Here is a 25,356-nt window from a genome sequence, read left to right as displayed (position 1 = left end):
GCTTGTGTAGGTGGAGAGACCTAAGAGACTGTTACTCTGGGTAGGAAGTGGATTTTCCCTCTCCTGTAATCTTGTTAAATTACCTTGGTTTTAAATCAATGATTTATATCTCCCTCTTCAAATCCAGAGGGGGGGGAAAAACCCCAAACCCTCTCTAAACAGCCAGTGTGTGACAAGCAATACATTTTCACTTTCATTTACCCTCACACTGCAAAACCAGAAGTGTTAAAGGAAAATACTGGGAAGGACTGGTTAAAAAGAAAACCTTGGCTGAAGTGAGATGGAAAACAGATTTCCCGGGTTAGGTAAGTATCAGAAAATAATGCATAATGTTGGACATCCGAAAAGGGAAGTAGGAAAATATTTAGGAATGTGCATAGCCATTTGCAGCCTATGAAAAGCACAAAAAAGCAGTTTCATTAGGAAAGGACACTGCAAACAGTGCCAGGAGGTGCCACGCTCCAGGACCATCCTGGGAAATGGCCATATCTGTGCCCAGCACGGCTTTTCTGGGAGTGCCTCTGCGTAGCTGGCTGAGGATTCCTAAACACATTTTCATTTCCCTTCGGGTTTCAGGGAGCCTCCCTCCCTCCTCTGCCAGTTTGTGTGGGTCCTGCAGCTTCCAGGGGGAATCATCTCTTAGCAACACTGACAAAATAAAAATAAAAGTAAAAATAAAAATAAAAATATAAATATAATAAAATAAAAAAATTTAAAATAAAAAATTAAAATCATGACAATTTTAAATAAAATAAAAAAATAATAAAATAAAATTTAAAATAAATAAAATAAAATAAATTTTAAAGATTAAAATAATAAACTAAGAAAAAATAAAATAAAATGAAATAAAATGAAATAAAATAAAATAAAATAAAATAAAATAAAATAAAATAAAATAAAATAAAATAAAATAAAATAAAATAAAATAAAATAAAATAAAATAAAATAAAATAAAATAAAATAAAATAAAATGAGACCCAGCACAGACCTGGAACCAAGGCCATGCTGCAGCCCACCTCCTCCAAGTGTGCCCAGCTAACATCTCCTCACCCTTCAGTTTTGTGAAACCCCACGGTGCTGCCATGGAGCACCAAGCCTTTGTCACCTGAAAGCCAGCCCCAAAAGAAGGGTGGGCGCAGGTCGAGGGAGGTGACCTGGAGCGCTGTGTCCAGCTCGGGGGTCCCAGCCCGGGAGGGACTGGAGCTGCTGGAGAGAGCCCAGAGGAGCCCAGGGATGCTCCAGGAGCAAACAGCTCTGTGCCACAGCCCCAGTGCCCCACATGAGGCATCACCAGCGGGGCCAGGGCAGGAACTGCGTGTCCCAGAGCCAGGAGGGAGCAGTGACATCCCCCAGGGACACCTTCAGCCCTGCTGGGTCACTGCTCTTCCCCCAGCAGGAACAGCCCAGCCCCAGCTCAGCCCTGGCCCTGCTGCCCATCCAGGCTGAGCCAGAGGGGAGCTCAGCCCAGCCCCTTCTGTGTCTGGGTGGGCTGGATGGAAACCACAGGCTCCCAGTTCCCATGGCAGGACCCCGGGGACCTCCTGGACACTGCCGCATCCCTTAACAGCAGTGCTATTATGGGATGCTGAGCCAGCAGCCGTGGGGCTGGGGAGCCCCTGGTGCCCCAGCAGGCGCTGCCAGCCCTGGCACAGCACAGGAGGGGACTTGCTGTGCCTGTCCCCACTGCCCACAGAGGAAATCCCCCACGTGCCTGGAGCAGCTGAGGGAAGTAAAGCCATCTGTTCCTTGGGGCAGGCCGGCCTCACACCAATTAGTGTAAAGAGCTGCATTAAGGGGTCTCTCCTCCATGCAAATCCCCTCCTGTAAACAAACCTCACAGGCCCTAGCCCCAGTCTCCGAGGCAAGTTCCAATCTGATTACTTACTCCGCACGCCTTAAATTCCCCCTTACAGTTACCAGTGAATGAAACTACCTTTTTGCTGAGATGTATGAAACACTTACTGATGTTCACCTTGAGGTGTCCTTAGCAGTGGTAATTAGTGAAACTGGGACCTCTCAGAGTGAAAAACAAGCAATTTAATTTGGTTTTTTGGCAGTAGTTGTCCTCCAGACCACCACCCACACAGCACAGCACCAGACCTCCACCACAGTCCAGCACACGCTGAGTTTTATCTCCCATATTTGCACTGCTCCAGACTATTCTGGGTGCCTGCCTGAAGCAGAGCACAGAGTGCGAGGTGTGTAGTTCAGTACATCAAAAGCAGGAGAATGAATTAATGGGAAGGGAGGTCAGCAGCAGTTTTGTGCCTTTCTCTGAGCAGCAGTCCTGGAAAGCACTCATGGGAAAAGCACTTGGTGCAGGTGAGCCCACCTGGGCAGGAGAATTCCTGCAGGAACACACAGTGTGCATTCTGGAGAAGCTGTGGGATGAAGAAACAGTCTCCCCTATGGAGGAAATGCATTTGTAACTGATGGTTTAAACATGGGAGCACCAAACTGGAGCCACAGGCTGCTCCTGCACAGCTCCAGGAGCCCCAAGGAAACTGCACAGCTCCTCTGACCTGAGCCTTCCCTCCCTCCACCAACACCCACTATCTTTTCTCAGATGATTGATTTGTCTTCTCAGTCTTCCCACTTAAAGACACAAGTCAGAAAGCCCCCCAAATTGGCGTAATGTGCATCCCAGTCCTTTCCAGCTTCATCCCTGCCCCACTGTGCTCCCCTCACAGGGATGTGGCTCCAGCTCACTTCAGCCCAGCACTATAAAGGGTTTGAAACCAGCCTGATTCCCTTCCCTTGCTTTGTACATCACTTTTTTCTTCTCTTCTGTTTAAAAACAGACAGGAAACTGATAAAATTACAGGAGCTAAGTTAACATTAAGCACTTTATACCTCACTGATTTGGGTTTCTGCCCTGCAAAGCAGAGTCTGTAGGTGTTACCTGTGATGTTCACACAGAGGCTTTGCTTCTCTTGTCTTGCTTCAAGTCAGATCCCAGTCTTCACTCAGGAGGAGAAGTCCCTTTCCCCCAGCAGTAATGGAAATTCCCACACGTGGATAAAATGACGGTCCCACAGTAGAAGACAGGAAGAGAAGAGCAAGGTGCATTTCCTGAAAGCAAAAAAATAAGATTTTCATTGTAGGTGAGTTCTGCTGTCAGCCCCAGGACTTCCAGGCAGCTTAGAACAAATATCTGCCCCTTGGCCTGAAGGACCAGGATGGCAAGTTTTGTTCTTACAAAAAAATGAATGAAAAAGTGAAATTGTGAGTGCCCTGTACCTGTGTGAGGGGCTGAAGCTGCCCAGAGCTGCTGGGCTGCCCTGAAACCAGTGCAGGTAAACAGGAAATCTGACAGCCAGGGGAGAGGCAGCGCTGGGAACACTTGTGATTTTGGCATTGAAAGTGTTACAGAAAACTTGCCATAAAGTTCCTCCGAGGCTTTAATTTCCCTCCCCCCAATCTTCCTTTGATTTTGATCCCCTCCTTTCCTCGTGTCCTTTGAACTCTTAAAAAGGCACTTTGAAGAGATGTCATAAAGTGGGGGCTTTATTCAGCATCTCCTCTTTGATGCTCCTGCTCCGTGTGTGAAGTGCAGCCCCGCAGGATGTGGAGCCAGAGGAGCTGAAAGCCGAGACAGAAAGGAAAGGGCACACAAGTAAAAGTGTGGCTGTGGTGGTTGGGAACAGCTCCTGGGCACAGGCACAGCCCCAGGGTGGATCCTGGGCTGCAGGGACCTGCTGTGGTTACATCCCTCCAGGGGGAGGATGAGGATGGAGGAGAGGCACAGCAGCTGGGGATCCTTCATCCCAAAGGCCACCCTGGGTTACAGCTGTGTGACAATCCCCCGCGCCTGGGTGACATCCCCGTGGGAAGAGCCCTGTCTGCGTCACTTGGAGCATCTCTGGCACCCAGCCCAGGGCTCAGCCCAGCCCAGCAGCTCCAGAGCTGGTGCTGCCACCACCCTGCAGCCCTCCCACCTGTCCAGCCTTAAAAGGTCCTGCTGTCCAGGACAGAAAACAGTATCAAATAATCAAAAAATGTAAATAACCCTATCAAATAATCAAAAATGTAAAAATGTAAATAATCCCATGCACACCACCAAGAAGAGCAGGCCTTCAGCTCCCAAGCCCATCCCATGGGAAGCTGAGGGCACTGCCCAGGCAGGAGGAAGCATGATGCCATGATGCCATGGCGCCATGATGCCATGGTGCCATGATGCCATGGTGCCATGATGCCATGATGCCATGGTGCCATGGTGCCATGATGCCATGATGCCATGGTGCCATGATGCCATGGTGCCATGATGCCATGGTGCCATGGTGCCATGATGCCATGATGCCATGGTGCCATGGTGCCATGGTGCCATGATGCCATGGTGCCATGATGCCATGGTGCCATGGTGCCATGGTGCCATGGTGCCATGATGCCATGGTGCCATGGTGCCATGGTGCCATGGTGCCATGGTGCCATGATGCCATGATGCCATGGCGCCATGGTGCCATGATGCCATGGTGCCATGATGCCATGGTGCCATGGCGCCATGGTGCCATGATGCCATGGTGCCATGGCGCCATGGTGCCATGATGCCATGGCCCAGGCAGGAGGAGGCAGGTGCAGAGCTCAGCCACAGCAGCAGCTCCTCAGACCCAGCAGCTGTCTCCAAACCCCACACCCCAAGCACCCTTTCCATGCTGGAGTCTCTAGAAAGCTCAGAACCCCAGGAGCATCAAGGCTGGAAAAGCCCTCTGAGAGCATCGAGTCCAGCCCTGCTGCAGCCCAGCCTCTTTTCCCCTCCCGACCTAGGACGGGACATTTCACAGAGAAGCAGTTCGTGCAGCACAGGCCCCGTGGCACAGAGCCACTGCTTGGAGCCTCTCAACTTTGTTTAACCTTTGCATCGGGAATTGCATGAACTCATCCAAGGGAACCTCTCAGCTAGGGAGAAACAGATGTTCAGGCATTAGATAAGCTGTGAGCAAGTCCACGGTGTTTATCAGCAGGGACGTGGGGCTGACTTTGGGTTTGTTATTTTTATTGGGTGACCAGTGGTAGGAATTATTCAGAAGTAAGTGAAAATTATCCTGAAAACTGCTTGAAGTGCTTCTGAAAGGATCTTTTCCTCAGCTGCTCCTTCTTACCTGCAATATCAATTTATATATTTTTTTTTATCTTTTTAGAATTACAGCCAAGTATCTGCTTCCAAGACTGAATGCAGACGCAGCTGGAACAGGAAATTTTAACTTGCTTCCAACCTGGGAATTTTGCACTTTAAGCTTGAGATAAGGAGAGAACTTGGTTTTAAAGACACATGTCCCCTAACAAAAGACAATTGTCCTCCCAGAGGGGCCACCCCACAGCCCTCCTGAGAAACCAGTACTGCAGAAAATAGCAAAATCTAAAGAGCTGAGTAATCCTGGTGTGCAGGGACACTTTCCACCAGCCCAGGTTACTCCAGCCTGGCCTTGGACACTGCCAGGGATGGGGCAGCCACAACTGCTCTGGGCACCCTGTGCCACCCAGGCAAAGCCACAGCTCCACTGGCATTGCCCAGAAGTTCTTCCAGAGGACAAGGGAGACCTGACAAAGCCACCAGGGCTTTTCTTGGTGCCCCAAGGAGCCTTGGGAAGAGCCACAGCAGCCTGGCTCTTCCTGCAGCTGCTCCCTTCACACAACCAGCCTTGGGGAAAGCAAACAAAGGGGAAAAAATGGGGCAGTGAATGAAAAATCAATATTTTGTGATGGGCATTTTGTGTTACTGACCTGTGGCAGATGTTTTAAAGGCACAATCAAACATCTAAAGCTGGAAATATAAAGGCTGGCACTAGGGAGAAACCCAGCGCCCAGCTACCCAAGCATCACCTCAACTCAGGGCCTGGAGTTTCCATCTCCTTAAGCCCTGCTCTCCCACTCACATGGGCATCTCCCCAAGGACCTTCCCCAAGAGGAGGGCAGGGAGCAGAGAGCAGCCCTGCCACGGCCAAACCCACTCTGCAGCAAAGTAGGTCAAACTGAAATGCTCTGCTCTCAGCTGAAGGTCACCACTGTCTCCCCAGCCTGCTCTGGGCAAGTTAAGTGTATTTATATTGAGAAGATGTGGAGATGTTTTGGAGCTGGAAGTGGTTAGAGGAAAAACAGGCTGTTAAAGAGAGCAGGAGCATGAGCCTGCATCCGAAATGCTGAGCGCTGAGGGAGGAAAGAATGAAAAATCCCAAATAACAGACATTTCCCTCAAAGGGCAGGAGTGTTAGAACTGCCTTCCCCACTCCTGGGCAAGCACTGGGAGCTGTTCCTGTATAAACTACAGCACTGATGAGAGGCCTTGGGTAACATTTGCAGAGGGCTTTGACATGGAAAGTCCAAATTTCCCTTTGCGGAGGCAAAGTCTGACAAAAGCAGAATGGAAAGAGGCTCCTGACAGTCAAAAATTGACTCCCTGGCACACACACAGGCCCACGCAAACTTTCCAGCCTGCCCTCCAAGTGTGAGCACTGGTGTTTCCATTAAGCGCCTGAAAGCTCAGAAATCTTCTGGAGGAAAGGTGAACTCCTGATTAGACTGAGCACAACTTTTTCCTTGGATTTCAGCAGAATTTTTACACATGGTTTTGCAGCAGAAGCAGGGATTACCTGGGTATATTTGTGAGTGTCTCTTCTGACTGCTCTGCAGGAGGAACACTGATGTAGCCATTTTAGGGTGTTTGTCTGAAATCACTGTTGGGGATATTTATCAGAGGAGACTTCATACAGAAATAAAATTCTAGAAGAAATCACAGAATTATTCAGGTTGGAAAAGCCCTCTAAGATCATCGAGTCCAAGTGTACCCCAGCACCGCCAATGCCACCTCTAAACCCTGTCCCCAAGTGCCACATGCACAAGGCTGTTAAATCCCTCTGGGGATGGGGACTCCACTCTTCTTTCAGGGAAGAAATTTCCCCCAATATCCAACCCAAAACTCCCTTGGTGCAACTTGAGGCCATTCCTTTTTGTCCTGTAACTGTTCTTGGGAGAGGAGACCGATCACCACCTGGCTACAACCCCGCTCATCTTTGTCTCGCTCATCTCTCCCCTCCCATTTTCAGCCTTCCCCAGGCAAACTCTGCCCTCTAAGATGCTCAGAGGTTTGCTGGTCTTTCACTGGGTAGCTTTGCTCCCAAGAGCAGCCCTGGATCTGAAGGCACACTGAACCTGGGGAAAGCCCAAACCTAAAGCAGGCTGCCTCCCCTCCTGCTCTCCCCAGCATGGTCCCACCACCCAGGGGGACTCCTGGAAGCCTCAGGCAGGGGACACGTGTGGACACAGAGGTTCCATCACTCCCACCATGCACAGACCATCTCCTCTGCCCCTGTTGGAGCCATAGCAGTGCCTGCACAGGAGAGTTATGTTAGAAGACTAATTAATGTGTTTTGGCTGTCTCCTAATGAACCCCAGCAGCTGGAAGCAGGCGCGGCGCCAGCTCCACGTGACCAACCCGCTCTGCCTTGGCCTGGGCTCAGGAATCTCTGCTCAAGTCTCCAGTTGTCCTGCACGGCTCCTCTTCCCCCCAAACTGAACTAATCAATGTCTGGCTGCGATTTACCGTGGAGGGAGGGGGAGAAACGTGCCTGGAAAAGCTGTTGTGCATCACCCAGTGCGTTGTGAGCCCGCTCCCGTGCAGCCATGCCCAGGATTCCTCCCCTCCATTTATCTTCCCGCGAGCAGAACGGCTGGAAGCGGATGAGTGCCTGCCATGGAGAGCAGTTTTGAGTGAGGTTATTGCATTCTTGACTTAAGCCCATTTTTCTGGTTTCCATGCAAACGTCAATGAATTTTAAAAGGGAGCATTCAGCCCAGACCTTCCGATTCAGACAAATACAGTATCTCTCTATATGGGGATTATGCTCCTGCTTGGCAGAGGGGGAACCCATTGGATTTCTTCTCCTCTCACCATTACAACCCCTGACTGTCCCACACAGCCCAGTCACCTCCATCAGTTGCTGCACCATTCCCACGACTCCAGGCAGGAATACTCACTCTAAAAGCACAGGAATACAAATGCTTGCACCCCATACATGAACACCCACACACGTACAGGTGTGTGCCGGCCCCGAGCACGGCAGGAATGTAAATACGTTCTACTCCTAATTATGGAAAGTACTTTGGCAGGAGGCAGCCAGGGACACAAAGAGCTACTATTGAGGTTCCTCAGGCTGTGGCCTCCATTCAGCACACAATTGACAATATTTAGACAGCATGGGCTGGTTCCTTCCTTCGCAAGGTAACTTCCTGCTCTGGCAGCCCCAGCAGGCTGTAAATGACCTTGTGTTTGAGGACAGTGGCAAATCAAATAATGGTCAAAGGCCAGCAGCGCCTGCTCGCTGCTGCTCCTCCACCACCATTCCCTGCTCCCTCCTCTCCTCCCACAGCCCCTGGGGCTGAACAGAGCTGGCAGGAGATGCTCCCGTGCTGCCCAGCAGGGAGGCAGCAGCCAGGGAGCACCCAGAGATCCCACTGCACAAAAACCTATGGCATGCAAATAAAGACTGACTTATTGCTCCCAAAGGAATCTCACTTGGCGTTTTGTCTCACTCATCTCTCCCCTACCATTTTCAGCCTTCCCCAGGCAGACTCTGCCCTCTATGATGCTCAAAGGTTTGCTGGCCTTTCACTGGGCAGCTTCACTCCCAATCCCCTCCTCACTGTCCATGCCCTGCTCCAGTCTGGCTCCCATAACACACAGGGCCAGACCACAAGGCACATTGACTTCTGCAAGTCTGGCTCTAAAACCAAATAAAAAGCTTTTCATTGACACTCAAGTGTAGGTGCAGCAAGTCAAAAGCCTTATTTTCATGTTTTACAGCGCTCCCACCTGAATAAATTCATTTTAAGTGCCACTTTTCCATTTGTGGATTATGAAAGGTTGGGAAGTCTGGATGCCATCACCAGGAAGCAAAGGGCAATATATCACCCAGTGCAGGAGCCTGTCAGTGCTGCTGTGTCCCACAGCCATGGGCACTGCAGAGCCTTGCCAAGCACTGCCCCTGGTGACTGCAAGCATGAGCAGAGCCCTGCCTCGGACACACGGACACACGGACAGACACATGGACAGACACATGGACAGATGGACAGCAGCAGGTCTCTTCCTCGCAGAGTGGGGCAGGCACGTGGCCATAAAGCAATGGTGGCACTTGAATGTGACATGGCTCAGTGGAAAGAAAACCCCTAATATAAAATATTTCCTAATCCGCCCACCTTCCTGCTCCCGTTTGGAGCAGAACGGCTCCATTGTGCTCTGGGGTTTGCTCAAGGCAGAGCCTGCACAGGGAAAAGGGGGGCTGCACATCCCTCAGCATGAACACAGCCCCAAACCCAGCTGGGGCTCTTGCAAACACCCAGTCTGGATCCAGGGCCAGCCCATTTCCAGCTATCCTGCACAGCATCACCTTAAGTTACAAATCACATGTACCTGTGGGTGTAAGTGCAAGTGCCTGAGGCAGATTTGGCACTCCAACAGCTACAGGAGAAATCTGAAGAAATAAAGTGTCATGGGATTCCTGGCTTTGCATATATTTAATTTTCCAGCAATTTTTAATCATATGGAAGCACAGCTTGGGGGTGTTGGAGCATCACTGCTGCCAGCCCAGAGGACAGAGGTGCTCTGTCTGCCCAGCCATCAGCTCTGAGGCTCTGTCCACAGGGGGAACGTGCCCCATCCTGTCAAACTCACAAAGCATCAGCAAGCCCAGCATGTGCCAGGAGGAAGATCACCAGGTTTAAAGTCAGAGCAGAAGCAGGAGGTGCTCCCTGTTTTCTCCCACTCAGCACACAGAAGGTTTTCCACAGCCTTTGGTGGCTCTTGAGCAAACCAGGGAAGGCTGGAGTTTGTTCCACTGGCGCAAGGAAACTCCCCTCACAAACCAGGAGGGCGTTTGGCCGAGGAGCTGCAGCACCACAGGGCTCCTCACTCCTCACACACACAGCCCTCCACAGTAATGCAGGGACAGAAGCACTAGGTGGCAAAAAAAGCCAACAGGTTCTTATTAGTTACAGTCTGGAAATGAGCATTAATGTCTCTATGAAATTTCAGGGAGTTTAAAACCAGCCAGGGACAGGGCTCAGCCCAGGACCAGGGAGTTTTGTTGTTCCCAGTGAAGGATGGAAGTGAGGGCTCACAATCAGAGAAAGAAAAGGGGGAGAAAGGGGTTAAACCCCAAATTGTTACTGAATAAATAGTACCAAAGTAGAAAAAACATCTTGCTGGATTTCTGAGCGCCATTTCCTTCCTGGCAATGACCATGTAATAAAGCATCAAAATAAACAGTAATCAAAAAAATAAATGTCTGGAATTGGTCTGTATTCCAGATGAGAAACATCTGCAGGGGTAGATCAGCAGATCTTTTCTCTTTTTCCTGGGCAATTAGTTGGACAATTCTGCTCTCTTATAAGTAAAATTATTCTCCCAGCCTCTTCTATCACCTCATAAATTAAATCAGTATTTTTGCAAAGGAAGGTAAAATCAATAAATACCTCCAGATAAATAAGAGCAAAAGACTCCCCTAGACACAGCTGAGCCATTCTCCTTGGGACTGCTCCCTGTGCAGCTCTCCTCATTTCCAACTGCACTTTCTCAAAAGGATGGGGGGAAAACCAACCCTCAAATGTTTTAAAATTTAAAAATAAGGTTATAACTTTTCCTGTGCAGAAATGAACATGAGATAAGGCTGGATTAGACCAATGTATTAACTGTGACTTGTTACAGACCACAAACAAGGAAAGAACCATTCATTTTGGAGCCACCACTGCCAATTATGAAAGCATTGTGCTTGCCATACACATTGATTAGAAAAGCTGTTTGTTTGAACTAATAAAGCAGTAAATGAGCTGAAATTGTCTTTTCTTTATTTTTAATATGATAAATGGAATAAACTATGGGTACATCTGTTCCAAGCTTCTTCTCCAAAACATGTTATGTCTGAAAAGCCTGAAAAATGTTCTTTTCTATTCCAACATTTCAAAGTAATGATTTTCTGCAAAGCATCACCTACAAAACATCCATCAGGCTTACACAGTTTAATCCTCATTCTGCATTTAGTTCCCTTTCTGAGCTAAACCACACTACATGGGGAGGAGAAAAGAGGCGTTGGCCTCCGGGTAAATCATGGACATCCCTGGCTCAGCACCCCAGGGTGCAGCTCTCTGAGCTGCCCCAGGATCAGGAACCCTTTAGGTTGGGAAAGGCCTCCCAGACCGAGTCCAACCATTAAACACGCCTAAACAAAGTCCCCAAGTGCCACTTGTACAGCTGTGACACTTTCAGACAAATCTGTATTACAACAATAGGAAGAAGCCAGAGGGACAGACATGTGCTCTGTTCCAGCCACAAAATTATTTTCCCCTCTCCCATTAATACTATTTTTTTAAACCTAGCTGCTTAGGTCTCTAAGCCTCTCCCAGCAGGATGAACCTCTGGTCAACTTGAGCAGGAAAATGCACACAGACCTCTTGGATTTTAAAACCATTTCCACCAAATTGCAAGGAAAATTCCCTACAGCATCTGTGCAGCCCTGCAGCAGTCCCTGCTCCCCTGAGACACCACACCTTTACTCCATGGAGTAAATGCTGAACCTTTTTTTGCCCAGGCACTGTGGTGACACAGCACAGCAAGGTAAATCCATATTCCAGTTTTGGGATCTCCCAGGATCAGTCCAGCTGGAGCTGGGAATGCAGACCTGCTCCCTGCACTGCCTCAGAATGGGAGCTTAGTAAAATAGCAAATAGAGGAAAAAAAGTGTCACCAGATAATGAACACCTTATTTTAGGCTGTGGTTAAGTCATTTGCTTTTCTGAGAAGGGAGTTGTTTTATTGTATTTAGTGGGGGTTTAAGGGCAGCCATGGTGAAGATTCTACATAAAGGAAAAGCAAACAGCTGAAGAGTCCTCCCTGGGCTTTGATCCTCCCTGCAGTGAGTAAACCATGAAGTGATTGTTAAATCCTAATCCGATTTAAAACTGCTTTTCAATGCTTTAGGGGAGGAAGTGCTGGCTCTCACCGTCCTTTCCAGCCCAGGGGTTTAAAGCTGCGTCACTCTGCCTGTGCAAAGCCAGGATCCCCTCCCTGGCAGCTGCTGCAGCCCAAAACTCCCACCTCGAGATAAAGCTCAGTCCAACTGGGAGTGAATAAATCTCCTCATGGGGGCACCTGGAGAAAGCTCTGTGCAGCTCCCCAGTAACTCAGCTGGGGAAAACAGGGGAGCCCCAGCAAGAGCCAGAAGGCAGTGCTGGCAGGCACCACAACAAACTCCAAACCAGCTGCAGAGTGTTTGACACGAGGTTATTGCCCTGCTGCCCACGCCTGGGCACTGCACAGACACCACTGCAGGAACACAGCTCCTGGAATGGGATCCCCACAGGAACAGCATCCATGGAACAGAGCCACCAAGGAGCTCTCATCCTGGGCAAAGCCCTGGGCAGGCCTGGCTTTGCTGTGTCAGACCCTGCTGGCAGCACAACCCAACCCGACACCAACAAGCTGCCCTGACTCTCCTGAGGAGCATTTCTGGGATGTGGATCCAGAGGATTGCTTCCCTTAATCTCTGTTGAACTTAGCACATGAAAATATTTGTATTTTCTCTTCCAGACATGCCATTCAAAAGTAATCAGGATCAAGCAACCTGCAAAAATGTAATACAACTACTGCCAACCAAACTTCAGCTGCAGCACCTTTGCTGTGACAGTCTCTCATGACATGCTGGAGTTTTATGCCACCTATTGTTTATTCCACACCTTATTTTTCTCTGGACCCCTCTGGTTTGTTGTTGAGATTCTCTAGAAATGCAGCTGGGCACAGGTACACCTGTAGCCCAATGGCCCCATGATTGCAGAGCCACAGAGGTGCAGGACCCTGCCAGACCAGGAGCTGCACAGCCAGAGTGACAACCCTGGCTTCAAAGGGTTTATGAAGGAGAAAACCAGGAACACTCAAGATTTAGGATCCTTACATCTGGATTCTGTCACTGTAGCAGGATAAAACAAAGCCATGATCCAACCTTCTTTGGTCAAGTGTGGATCAGAAGATGAGCAAACACATCCCAGCCCAGCAGTTGTTATTTTCTGTGTGTTCAGTCCACCAAGAGCCTGGTAGGAGCAGAGATTTCAACATGAAAACCAAGGCCCCAGGACACCAGGATTAGAAATGTGCTGGCAACTGGCAAGATATCAGAACAGTTTCCTTGGCTGGAGCCAAAAAGCAGGGATTTTGTCTTGGAACTGTTTATAAATCCCAGCTCCAGTAAAGCTTAAGAGACTGAGTGTGATCATTGACTCAGGAAAACCAGGACACGGGTGTTGGTTCCAGGGACATGGAACAGCGTGGATCTCCAGGGGAAAACCAGATTCCATGTGCACATTCAGCCACAACTGCAGCTCTCCTGGCCCTGGATCCCACCCCGAGCATGGTCTGAGAGCTGCTTCAGCCCCACAGTGAGAGACTTCTGCTCTCCAGGATGTTTCCAAAGGTAGGAACGAGGAAAGGCAAGAGCAGGACCCTCTGCTTCCTTACAAAAGCAACTTCTAAGGAGCAAAATGACCCCTTTACTCCAGGAGAATGTGCTTTTGTAGCAAGACTGTTATATTTTTTGAAATGATCTCTTTTCAAACAATTAAAATCCACGCCCACACCATATGCGAGGCCGCGAGTCAAATCTCTGCTTTACATCACACACGGCACTTTTAAATGACATCTCCTTTTTCCGGGGTGGAAAATCACAGTCAGCATTTGTATATAAATATTATTACACAGCTTGAATGTGGAAGCCAGGAAACAGAGAGTGCTGCATGACAACGTGCTAAAAATTCCTTGCTGCATTTTTTTTGTGCGGAGGAGCCAGCACTGTTTGTACAGGGATCCCATTGTCACACACGGCGCTGTGCCCAGGACCAACACGTCCTCCTGAAGCAGAGTGAGCAGCACGGAGGAAATTCTCTCCTCAGCTTCTGATACTCATTCACTGCTCTCCTGGAAATTATGGATTCATTTAACCTGTGCATACATTAAATCCCAGGCTATTGTCATGCTCTCACTACTCACATGCCTAAGAACAGGAACACAATAATTAGGAGGGTGAGCTGGTCCTCCAAAGAGAAGCAGATGAAGAAACTGCTGGCACACATTCTCTTTAAAGTCATAATAGCATGAGTTATCTTAATAATATTGCTTTATTCTAATGAAAGTACGTTTTATTAGACAGATTTCCATCCTCAACAGTCCCCTTTCATAGCTCACAAGTGACTGACAGGGCCAAAGATAAGGACTAGCCTTTGTTTTGGGCTAAGATCAAGCTTAGGGTCAGCTTGCCATGCAATAGCTTGAGCCTGTCTGAGTGGCATCAGATCCTCATTTCTCCATGCTTTAACTTGCTGTGCCAGGGCTGGAGAGACAGGAGTTTAATAGCCCAGGGCTTTTCCATTGCCAAGGAACAAACGACAACACCTGAAACTGAAATCTCCAGCCTCCAGATCACCAAACCTTAATCCCTCCATATCAAATGGTCCGGTCTCTGCTGCTAAAAATACCCCAAACTGGCCGACGCCGGCTCTTCAAGCATCCAGAAATAGTGCTTGGTTTTTTGAAAGCCACACACTTCCATGTGTCCACAATGTGCTGCTTGCCTTTGAAAACAAAAACACTTCCACTGGAGATACACACTGTTCCATTAGAGCAGTCGGCCCAACCCCTGAGGCACAAAAACCTCAGAGAGGGAGAAGCCACGTCCGGAACGCCTCGATCACAAATATCCAACAGAGCAGGGGCACCTTGGGGATCCTGCAGCTCTGGCATCAAACCATTCCTGCTGAAAAGCACCAGGACAATGGAACAGGAGCAAGGAAAGACACCCCAGCACCAACAGAGACACACCACAGGATGGGCAGAGTGTGCAGTCCCTCCTTAGGGCTGTCCTTAAATAATCTCACTGCTTTCCTGCTGGACAAAGCAAAACTGACTTGTCAAAGGTGCTAAAGCTACTCCAGGCTTGATAAGAGAGCCTGGGACAGCAAAGGGACACATGACAGGCTCTGAGGAATGTTTTTAAGAAAAAACTGTGGCTGGAGCAGTAAAGTGCCTGGGATGGGGAATACAGGAAAAGTGGACAAAGGTGGGAGTTCCATTCAACCTGCTGTTCCCTTGCTCTACAAATCTCCCTAAAATTTCTGAAGACAGCAAAACCTTCCCCTTTGGAGCTTCCAACCTCAGAGCCCTTCAGAAGAGCCCACAGAGCTGGACCAGGGCCTCCTGCCTAAAGCACCCCCAGGGTCAGACAAGTAGGACAAATCCACTTAATTTCACTCCTCCTATCACTGGACTTGTTGAGATAGGACAAAAATTTTGAGGGTTCCCTGCCCCTTTGGCTGCCAAGCTCCTGTCAGGGATATCAATTTGCAGACCAACTATGAGAATTTAACATTCCTGACAATTCTGGGGTCCAAGATTTGATTTGATTATGAAAATTCAGGGTCATTTCCAAACTTTCTTCATTCTGGTTCTAATTAGTTCGATAACTGAGACAAGTTTTGAGGTTGAATCTCAAGTCTCTTTCAACACATGATTTAATGAAAAGAAATTCACAAAACCAAAGGATAAACAGGTCAAAATTAGTACAAATAGCTTTTCCCTTCTAACATTAACCCTTTCAAGGGATACTGGACAAAACTTGATGGTCTTGGGAGGTTCCCATCCAACAGACGGACAGAGGACTTTAAGAACTGAAAAACTGAGGTTTTAGACTGGACTGAAATATAAATCTCAAAATTCCCAAAATTCTGGACCAATAATTCACACCAGCTTCTCCTCCCTAGTTTTCCATTTCCCGAGCATTTTCCATTTGTCCCACAGATGATCACAGCCCCTGCTGTGCTTTGCACCAAGACCCAGCCAGACGTGCCCAGGGCCTCGGGAGTGTTTTCCCCTGGAGGAACTCGGCCGTCACATCCCATCCCATTTGGAACTTGGGCTATTTTTGCCCTGTGCATCATCCAGTGCCTGTCCTCGCTGGCTCTTGCCTGCCAGGACGATGACTAACTTTCTCCTTCCACTTGTTCCCTCCACCCCTGAGAACATTCACATCCATCTGGAGTTTCTCACAACAAAATATTTTTCAGCGAACCAAAACACCATAAAACAGGATCAGCCAGCCCAGCCTGGCGTCCTCACAGGTCCTGGCACAGCTGGTGCCCTCACCCTGGGCTGGGGAGGCTCTCCTGGCCCCAGTGTGGCTCTGCAGGTGCCCAGGTGAGGAACCCCCTGGGCTGCACAGAGCTTTCCTTAATCAGTGAGGTCCTGCTCCTTGGCTGTGGTTTGCTTACTGCCCATTTTAAGATAAGTGGAAGGGAATCCCAGACTGGTTTGGGCTCGAAGGGACCTGAAATCTCATCCATCCCCACCCCTGCCATGGCAGGGACACCTCCCACTGCCCCAGGTGCTCCCAGCCCCAATGCCCAGCCTGGCCTTGGGCACTGCCAGGGATGCAGGGGCAGCCCCAGCTGCTCTGGGCACCTGTGCCAGGGCCTGCCCACCCCCACAGGGAGGGATTTTTTCCATGTATCCCATCCATCCCTGCCCTCTGGCAGTGGGAATTCCCTTGCCCTGTCATTCCATGCCCACCCTTCCACCTGCTCCAAGCACTCAGCCTCACTTCCCCTCCCCACCCTGCCAGGAGCAGGGGCTCTGGAGATGCTTTACCCAAACTCTCTGGGCCCTGTTCAAAGATCAGAAAGCTAAGGAGGGACAGGAACAAAAGGGTGCTATCAGCTGAACTGGAATGAGTCACATTAATTTCAAATACTATCTGCTTTTGTTCATCAGCAGCCAGGGCTAATTAGGGTGCTGAGGAAATGCATCCCCTCCCAGGTGCTGTGAGTGTCCCTTGTGCTGCCAGGCCTGACACTGATAAATCCCCCACTCACAGGAAGGAAGAAAACTCTGAAAGGAGCCAGGAACAGCAGAGAGGAGGAAGGTGCCCAAAAAAGAGCTCGTGAGGAACAAAGAAAAAAAAGAAAAAAAGAAAAAAAAAAAAAAAAAAAAAAAAAAAGAAAAGCTTCTGAGATCCATTAAAGGCAAATCATTTAACATTTACTTTTCCTTCTGGTGCTGTTCTAAGTTTCCACATTACTGCACCATTAATTAGGCAAAACTACAGGAAATGATGGGTATTTTGACAGAGCATTGACTGCTGGACTTGGCCCAGCAGAGCTGTCATAACATCCTGATGTACAGCACGAGGGGGCTGTGGGCTGGGGGGCTTTTAAAGAAAAAACTAAACCACAACAGAACACTAAACCCCAGTAATTCTGTCAGAGGCAACAGGTTAAGGCCACAAAGAAAAGTGGGGTTTAAGTGCAAAAAAAAATTTCCTTTCAAATCGCATATTTTCCAGTCTGTAAATTTTTAATGGATATAATCTGGGTATTTTCAAAGCAGGGACAGGAGGAAATTAGTCAGGAAAATATTTAAGTGTTAGAATGTGGTAATTATATACAATTATGTGACTCTGTAATACCCAGTGATACTTCAAAGAGGGAAGGGTTGGGTTGAGCTTGTTCTGCTGCTGTACCCTGTGGAGGAGTAAACACGAGGGATGGAAAACCAGGGTTATCAGGGCTGATTTTGCAGGGAGAGTCAGACCCCCCTCGCCCACGTGCAGCTGGGGTGAGGGGCAAGCCCCCCACAAGCTCCAGCAGGGCCCCCACAGCCACCATCACCCCCCTGGAACATCCACCCCAAACCTCAGCCTGGAACAAACTCACACCAGCTCCTCAAGGAATGGCACTTTCCTGAAGGGACTTCAACTTGGAGGAGTATTTTCACTTGCAATTTATTTCAGCAGTTATAAATCATGAATGAAATGCCAGATTTCAGCATTTCCATTGTGATGTGTGTTACAGATCCCCCAAAAACCAAAGCCAGTTAAAAATGACGGCGTGGGGCTGGAGACAGGAGCCACACAAACCAGATCAATGTCACAGGGCCCAGAGGAGCTCTGGGTAAAATATGCAGTTAATTAATCATCCCCCATCGTGGGGAGCCAGCAGAGAGCTACAATCCAGAGTGATTTTATAGTATAAAATCCCAAGGCAATTGTTTCCCACCAGCACTGCCCCTGGCACTGCAGCCCACAGCATCTGCTCAGTGGAGTCCTTGCACTTTAAACCTAAACCTCAGAAAGAACAGAAATTACTCCGCAGGAATACCTTTAACTACTGTAGCAGCTGCACTGGGATTAAACATGTGTCTTTTTGCTCCAAGTTTCATACATTTCAGGCCAGAAATGCAAGAGGAAAAAGACACTGGTGGTGCCTTGGTGACCAAACCTCCCTCAGCTCTGGGGATTTGTCCACTGGCATTGCAGGACTTCAGCTGTCTTTAAAGAAACAGCCCCAACATCTTCCCCAGCAAATCAAAACTAATTGGACACAAAAAATGTTGGGAAGCTGACTACAGGTTATTTAATTGAAGAGACCTCTGAGATTGTTTTGATGTAATTTGGTTTTGGGGAAAGCTCAGTTCTAAAGAAGAAGGAAAAACAAGAATATGACAGTAATTTCTTTGAGCTTTTATGCTGATACATTAATACAGCATGGCTGTTACTCGTCAGTATCCCTGTCTGCCTCAGGTGGAAGATACAGACCGTATTCCTGCCAAAATAAAGATGGATTTGCTGTCTGCTTTTGGTCACTTCAGTATATATGCAAAAGATCAGGTGATATTTAAGTGTTTGCTTTGCTGTTCATTAATTACACTATGCAGTGAAAAGTTATGTGGCTTTTTCAGAAGGAATTTGAGGGTTTTCTGACCAAAATGTAGCTGGGTACTAGTGAGGGTTTCAGGCATGGCTGCAGCATTTCTCCAGGCTGCTGTCAATGGTTTGTAGCTCTGCCACTGACTGCAGAAGTGAGAACAATCCCAATACTGCATTTTTCGGGCTCAGCCTGACCTGCTATAGCAGCACAGACACCAGATGACCTGTGAGGCACTGCTGCATGGTCAGCATGACGTTTAAGGTCAGCACTTTTCCACAATGTTGCTTTATTGGCCAGGGAACACCATTTCCTCCCTGTGAAAATTCATTTCCTACTCACAGGTGAAGTGATGGCTGCTGAGAGCCCTGAGCCAGCAGGTGCTGCCTTCCCTGGCATTTAAAAACCAGAAATCCACCTCTCCTGAGCCCACAATCCCACAGGAAAGACAATTCCCAGCTGTTGCAGACAGGCAGAGAGGGGCTGTGCCCTGCCAGGGGACCCGGGGCATGGGCCAGGGGACACAGGGGCCATTCCATTTGCACTCTTGAGCTGCAGATGGCCCAAGTCCCTGTGCTGCCCTGGCAGGTCCCCAGACAGGGATGCTCCACAGGGACCTCTGCCTTGTCACATCCAGGGCACCTGGGGAGAGCTCCCAGGCTCTCGGAGAGAATGCGGAGAGCAACGCTTCCCCTGGCCTGCAAATATGTTTGCATTTTTTCACTTAGCTGCTAAAAATGCTCGAGTCACATGGGAACGCCTGGGAATGCAGCCCAGGAATTCAGTTTGTAAGCAGAATTGTGTTTCTGGAGACTATTGACCTGAACCGTAAATAAATATCCAGAAAAAAACAGGGACATATTCACAATTTATGGTCCTTGAGATGATCGAGTCAATCAAAAACAGGTGAAATATTTCCCTCCCTGAAATACAATCAAGTGGCTGAGTCTGCAGGTTGGAAAAGAACCCACAGCCCTTCCAAGAAGACTGAGCAGCAGGTCCAGTGTCAGAGCTGGAGCCCGTGATGGGAAAACCCAAATCTCAGACTGAGTCTGTGCCTGATAAGGAGCAATGCTGCTCTGCCAGTGGGCAGCAGGAGGGATCCCAGCAGCCCCAGAGCCCTGCTCATCCATCACAACCAGGCTGGAGCTGCTCTCCCTCTGCCTGAGGAGCTCTACCTGTGCAAAGCCCAGGCCTACAGAGCAGCCAGCCCAAAATCCCAACCCTGGTCAGGTCCCAGCTTCAGAATTCGCATTTATCTCAGTGGAATTTTGCATGCCAGTGAATGGCAAATTGCTCTGATGTACTGAGTTCAGCTTGTGAGATGATGGCACAGCCAGCACACAGCAAACATTAGCCAGAAAACATCTTCAAAGCAGCAAAACGCCGAAAAGCAAGAGCAAAAGATATAATTGCAAGAAATAAACAAGTATAACACCCAAACCATTAAAAAACCCCAACCCCAGGTTGGACAGGGCTTGGAGCAGCCTGGGACAGTGGAAGGTGTCCCTGCCATGGCAGGGGGTGGGACTGGATGAGCTTTAAGGTTCCTCTCAACCCAAACCATTCCAGGATTCTGTGCTTTGCCATTTTCTGAGTCCAAATTTGCTGCACAAATTTCTGTTTAGGTTTGCTTCAGGTTTTTTTATACCACTCCTAAGGAATTGCTAGAGAATTCCCCACCACAGGCCATGGCTGCAGCACCAGTTCAAGACTGAAGATCATCCCTTCTACCTGACTAAAATCTTCTCATCTTCCCCGAGCTGCTGCTCCCAAATTTCCATTGCTTGTGTTAAACCCAAAATAACCCCGAAGGCTCCACAGCCAGGTAAGGGCACAGAACTGCAAGGGAAGGAAGGAAACAAAGCAGTTGGTGTTAATTATGCAAACCAAGATGTGACTCCAAGGATGTGAGTAATGTCTGGATACAACAACAGGTGCCTGATAAGAGAGGAGGAAGCCCAGACCTTTCATCTGTGCCGCAGGAGGGTGAGAGCTTCACTGGGAGCACAGATAAGGATTCTTAGTCAGCCCCAGGGCAGTTTGCAGAGTTTATGCGGTGATTTCATAACAGGAGGGGACGTGCTGCCCGTGCCAGGGGCCTGGCTGCCAGGAGAGGCTCCTGCTGCGTGCCAGGGCACCTCAAGGCAGCTAGATAAAGCTGGGGACACTTCCCGAGTGTCCCTGCACGGGTGAGCCCAGCACTGCCTCCCAGCCACACAGAACCCAGGCAGTGACACCCAGCCATCCATCCTGGTTACAGCCCCAGGCTCCTCTCACTTCCCACAGAGGCTGTGATCCAGAGGGAAGCTCTGGAGGGAGGTGGTGTCTCCCAGGGAGCCCCAGGCTCCATCAGCCCCAGGTTCTGCCAATCTCACCCTGGGAGAGCAGCACCCAGCACCTCCAGAGCTGAGCAGGCACTGCTGGCTCCTGGCTGGCACCTCTTCTGTGGCACCTGCTTTCTGTTTGGCACCTCGTTCCCATTGCAGGCTGTGCCCAAGAGCCCACGATCCCAATGTTTTCCCAACATTTGTGTGATTCCACACCAGCCCCTCGCACTCGTCTCCATGACAGAGCAGCTCAGTAACTGCTGGTTGCAATGCACCAGGGGAGGAGAATTCCTATAGCAACATCCAAACAATTGCTCTGACTTATGCATGACAAATATCTGGCACAATCCACCAGTACTTACCAGCAGGACTCATCCTTCCTACTCTGCCTGTGGCTGGAGGCATCACAAGCACCAAACAAACCAGGAACATGGGATTCTGGAGCAATGCATTTCCATGCAAGGGGCACATTGTGCCAGTGGATTAAAAGAGAAACATTCAGTTTTCCAGGTTTTATCAATTATTTCTAAGATGTGATAAGATCTGAAATTATCCGTTTTCATTTTTAATAGAAAAATTTAATCTAAAGTTTCCATATTTATAACATGCACAGCAATGGTGAAGTAAATAATGAGAAGGAAAAGGTTTTTCTCCTTCTATCACCAAGAGATGGCAAAACCACCCATGTGGGCATCCTTTGGTTCTGAGAGGCCAGGCCAAGGTTACAAACCACCCCCTCCACAACAACCTGCACCCACTGCCAGCAAATCAGCAAATTCCACAGGCAGGATCAGCTGAGACAGGGAGGGAGCTCCTTCCTCAGCCCTGTTACTGCAAGGCCCCGACCCAGCCAGAAAGGATTTGCAGGAGCACGAAAACCTCAGCAGATAAAGTCTACACATCTGCTCTTGATCCAGCTCAAAGATAGCAGGATGCCAAGTGGGCCAGGATTGAAGGCAGAACACGGCTCCGCGCTCAGAACGCCTCTGAAGCCCGAGCTCCGCGTTCCCCAGGGGGTTGCACTTTCACTTTCCTAAATTGCCTGCATATTTGCTTTTTTCTGATGGCAGATTAGGAGCCATGCATTTCCTTAAACCGCCAGCTTTGGGCCAAGACACACACGCCCTGCCTGGAGCTCTGCCAGCCCACACAGCAGAGCAGGGCTGGAGAACCACGTTCCAGAGCGAGCTGCTCCAAGGGGAGCCCAGCACTGCTGACTGCCAGCACTCACACACACCCAGCTCTGCCAGGCTGCTCCCAGGATGTACCAGAACCAAACTAAAGAACTTCAGAGGCAAAGCAAGTGTGGCAGCATCACAACTCATCCCAGAGAAGAAATCAGGATCAAAAATCTGCAGCCATTTCAGGGTTTAAACGGGCATGAAATGAGCGAGCAATTAATTTCCTGCACGAGGAAGGAGCGCAGAATTCAGTATCAGCAGCGCTGCCAACGTGGATAAACTCATTACATGTCCTGGGATAAGTGGTATTTCCCTTAAAGCCTCAGCTTCCAGAATCCCACAAGGATAACACAATGCTCCTCTCCCTGGCACTGCAGCAGCCCCAGAGCCCTCCCGACAAGGAGCCTCCTCCCCACAGGCACAAACTGCTCTGCACAGCAGCATGAGGAGATCTGGGGAGCAGACTGAGCATCACCATCCCTCCCCTGCTCAGCCCAGCACAGCACACAGGCATCTCCATCTTCCCCTGTTTGCAGAGGGATCCAGAGGAGCCAGGAATCTCCAGAGTGCAGAGCATCCACCACCCTCACCCTGGGCTTTTGCCTCTGGATCCTGATCCAGAGCCAGAGCAGAGCCCGCTGGTACCAACGGGAACAGCAGCTTGGAGGAATTCACGCACAATTCCAAACCCACACACAATTCCAAACCCAAGCCTTGAGTGCCTGAGCATAGCAACCAGGCTAAGATCCAGCAAGAAACACCTTTGTCCATGGGGGAGAATTAGTCAAATCATGTTTTCAGGACGTCTTGAGGAAGAGGTGAATTAGCTCCAAGATTTACAATCTCATAATTCTCTGCCTGAAAAGGTTTCATCAATCCCCAGCCCTACCAGCAATATTCCCCCTTTTCTCTCCCGAGAGCCACACAGCCATTTCCTCCTCACTCCTTCACACCTGGATAATAATTTTTGTTTCCTCTTTCAGTTTTATTGCTGGGGGGTTCCAGGAGGGCAGGGGCTGGCAGGGCAGTGCCTGGGGCTGCTGTGGGATTGCAGGCTCGGGCAGCACAGAGCAGCTCTGCAGGGGCCGGGGCTCGCAGGGAGATGCTCCGCGCTGGAACAAAGGACTTCCCCCGGGCATTGTGCCCGCGGCCCCGGAACACAGAACTCGGCATTCACAGATAAAAGCCTTGAATTCAGAGGCGCTTGACTCTCCCACTGCTGCGACGTTACAGAACACTGGCAGCACTCAAATCAAGGTGCAGAATTTATCCTATGCCAGTGTTGTAGAACGATGGGATCAGGGATTTTTTGTGCTCAGGAATTTGAGTCTCAGCTTTGGGCTGGTTACCAGCACGAAATACAGCACGATGATGTTTTTTTCATCTTTACTTCTATACAAGCTTTTTAAAACCACATTTTCTTCCATTATCTCTTCATTTGCCAATTTCCAAAATCATAGACACCGAATTTCTCTGCCTGCCTCTCCTTCCAGCAGTACTTCACTGCAAAGAACACAACCAGTAACAAAGCAACACTTTTACCAACCATCTCCTATTTATTTTCAAAAGCACCCAGCTGATAGATTTGAAGGCCAGTAAGATTTTATGCAACCTTCTGGAAAAGCTATTCTTTAGGGAGTCTCCATCTTCTGTCCTTTCCTTGTTAAATTGCATTTGCCCATGACCCACAATACGGCTCCCACTCCGAAATGTGTCTGCCCTCGGAGACAAACACACCTAAGGAAATGAGCAGGCTCAGAGCACAGCTCTCGGAGGGAGAAATCCTTCCCGGAGAAAGAAATCTCCCTGGTTTTGTATCTGCGGTAACATACATTGTTTGTATTAGCACTAAATAAATAAACAACGGGGTTTTATTCAGTGTTGTGCAAGCTTTGAAATATACAAGGCATAAACACGGCAGGAAATGAGCAGGGCCTTGCTTTGTGCTCTGCAGATGACTCCTCGCAGATATTAAAATACATCATTAATGCATTTTCAGGAAAGCAACCTGTCTGGGAGGCTCCTGGGGGACCGCACGGCCCGAGGCCCCACCTGCGGCCGCTTCCGCGGCAGCTGCAGCGGAGACCCTGCGTGTGGCGAGCGGAACCGGAGCGCGGAGGGACGGGCAGGGCTCTCCCCGGCACGGAGCGGCAGCGCTGGGCTGAGGATGGGTGGGAAGTCCCAGGACCTGGCTGCGGAGCTGGGAGAGGCTCCCCAAAAATCTGAACAGGGGCAGAGCTGCGGAGCTGGGAGAGGCTCCCCAAAACACTGAACGCGGGCAGGGCTGCGGAGCTGAGAGCAGCGCATCCGTGGCCTCACGTCCATGAAACGGGAGCAGCTGCTGGCGCTGGGTGGGTGTGGGGAACCTGCGGCTCTACCCCACCTCCTCTGCTCCTCAGGAGAGAAAGCCATGAAATAAACCCACAGGTTGCGCATACATCACTCCGGGGGGGGGGGGTTGTGCTCGCGTTTTCACCCAGGTGCTGCCACAGGCGCCAGGCACAGGGGACGGACACGGGTGTGTGACGATGCTGCGGTGAAGGGAACGAGCCGCAGCTCTCAGCACCGGGAAACGAAGCCGAGCGCTAACGGAGAACCGTTCCCATCGTTTCACTCGTGGTCGCACACCCCAAAATCGGGGATCGCCAGAACCTCCAGCCGAACGTGCCCCTGTCCCCCCCCGCTCCCGGCGAGAGGCGCTGCCCGCGCTGCCGCCCCTCGCCCCGCTCCCGGCGGGGTGCGGCCGCCCGGGGCGGCGGCCGGGGATGCCCGAGGGGCTGGGGGCGCCCTCCCGGCTGCTCCCCGGGATCGGGCCCGCGGGGGAGGGGGCTCGGCGCTGCCCCCCCGGCCTCGGGTGCCCCCCACCCCCGCCGTTACCTCCAGCCCCGGGCGGGGGGCGCGGTGCATGCGCAGCTGCCGCTGCCCTTCATTCATAAAAAAAAAGGGGAAAAAAACCCCGGGAGCCGCATCCGCGCTCCCCTCCAGCCCCCATTCATAAAAGGCAGTGGAGCATGCGCGCTGCAGCTGCGGTGCCCACCCATTCATAGAGTCGGGCGGCAGCGCATGCGCACTCGCGGCCGCTACCCTCCCATTCATAAAATAGCCATTTTCCCAGGCAG

General features: G+C 49.9%; 1 long non-coding RNA gene across 1 annotated transcript in view; it reads right to left on the bottom strand.

Moving 5' to 3' along the window:
• The window catches only part of LOC115908883, a 49,352-nt gene extending 24,122 nt beyond the window's left edge, over nucleotides 1–25,230 (bottom strand). The window contains exons 1-4 of the long non-coding RNA XR_004061128.1: nucleotides 25,115–25,230; nucleotides 7,538–7,682; nucleotides 6,588–6,717; nucleotides 2,903–3,072 (exon numbers count right to left, since the gene is read on the bottom strand). This is a non-coding gene — a long non-coding RNA (uncharacterized LOC115908883). The remainder of the gene's footprint in view (nucleotides 1–2,902; nucleotides 3,073–6,587; nucleotides 6,718–7,537; nucleotides 7,683–25,114) is intronic.
• Between the last annotated feature and the right edge of the window lie 126 nt (nucleotides 25,231–25,356).

Source organism: Camarhynchus parvulus, chromosome 13 (assembly GCF_901933205.1).
Source record: "Camarhynchus parvulus chromosome 13, STF_HiC, whole genome shotgun sequence".
In the NCBI taxonomy this organism is placed as follows: domain Eukaryota; kingdom Metazoa; phylum Chordata; class Aves; order Passeriformes; family Thraupidae; genus Camarhynchus; species Camarhynchus parvulus.
This window is presented reverse-complemented; position numbering and strand designations above follow the sequence as displayed.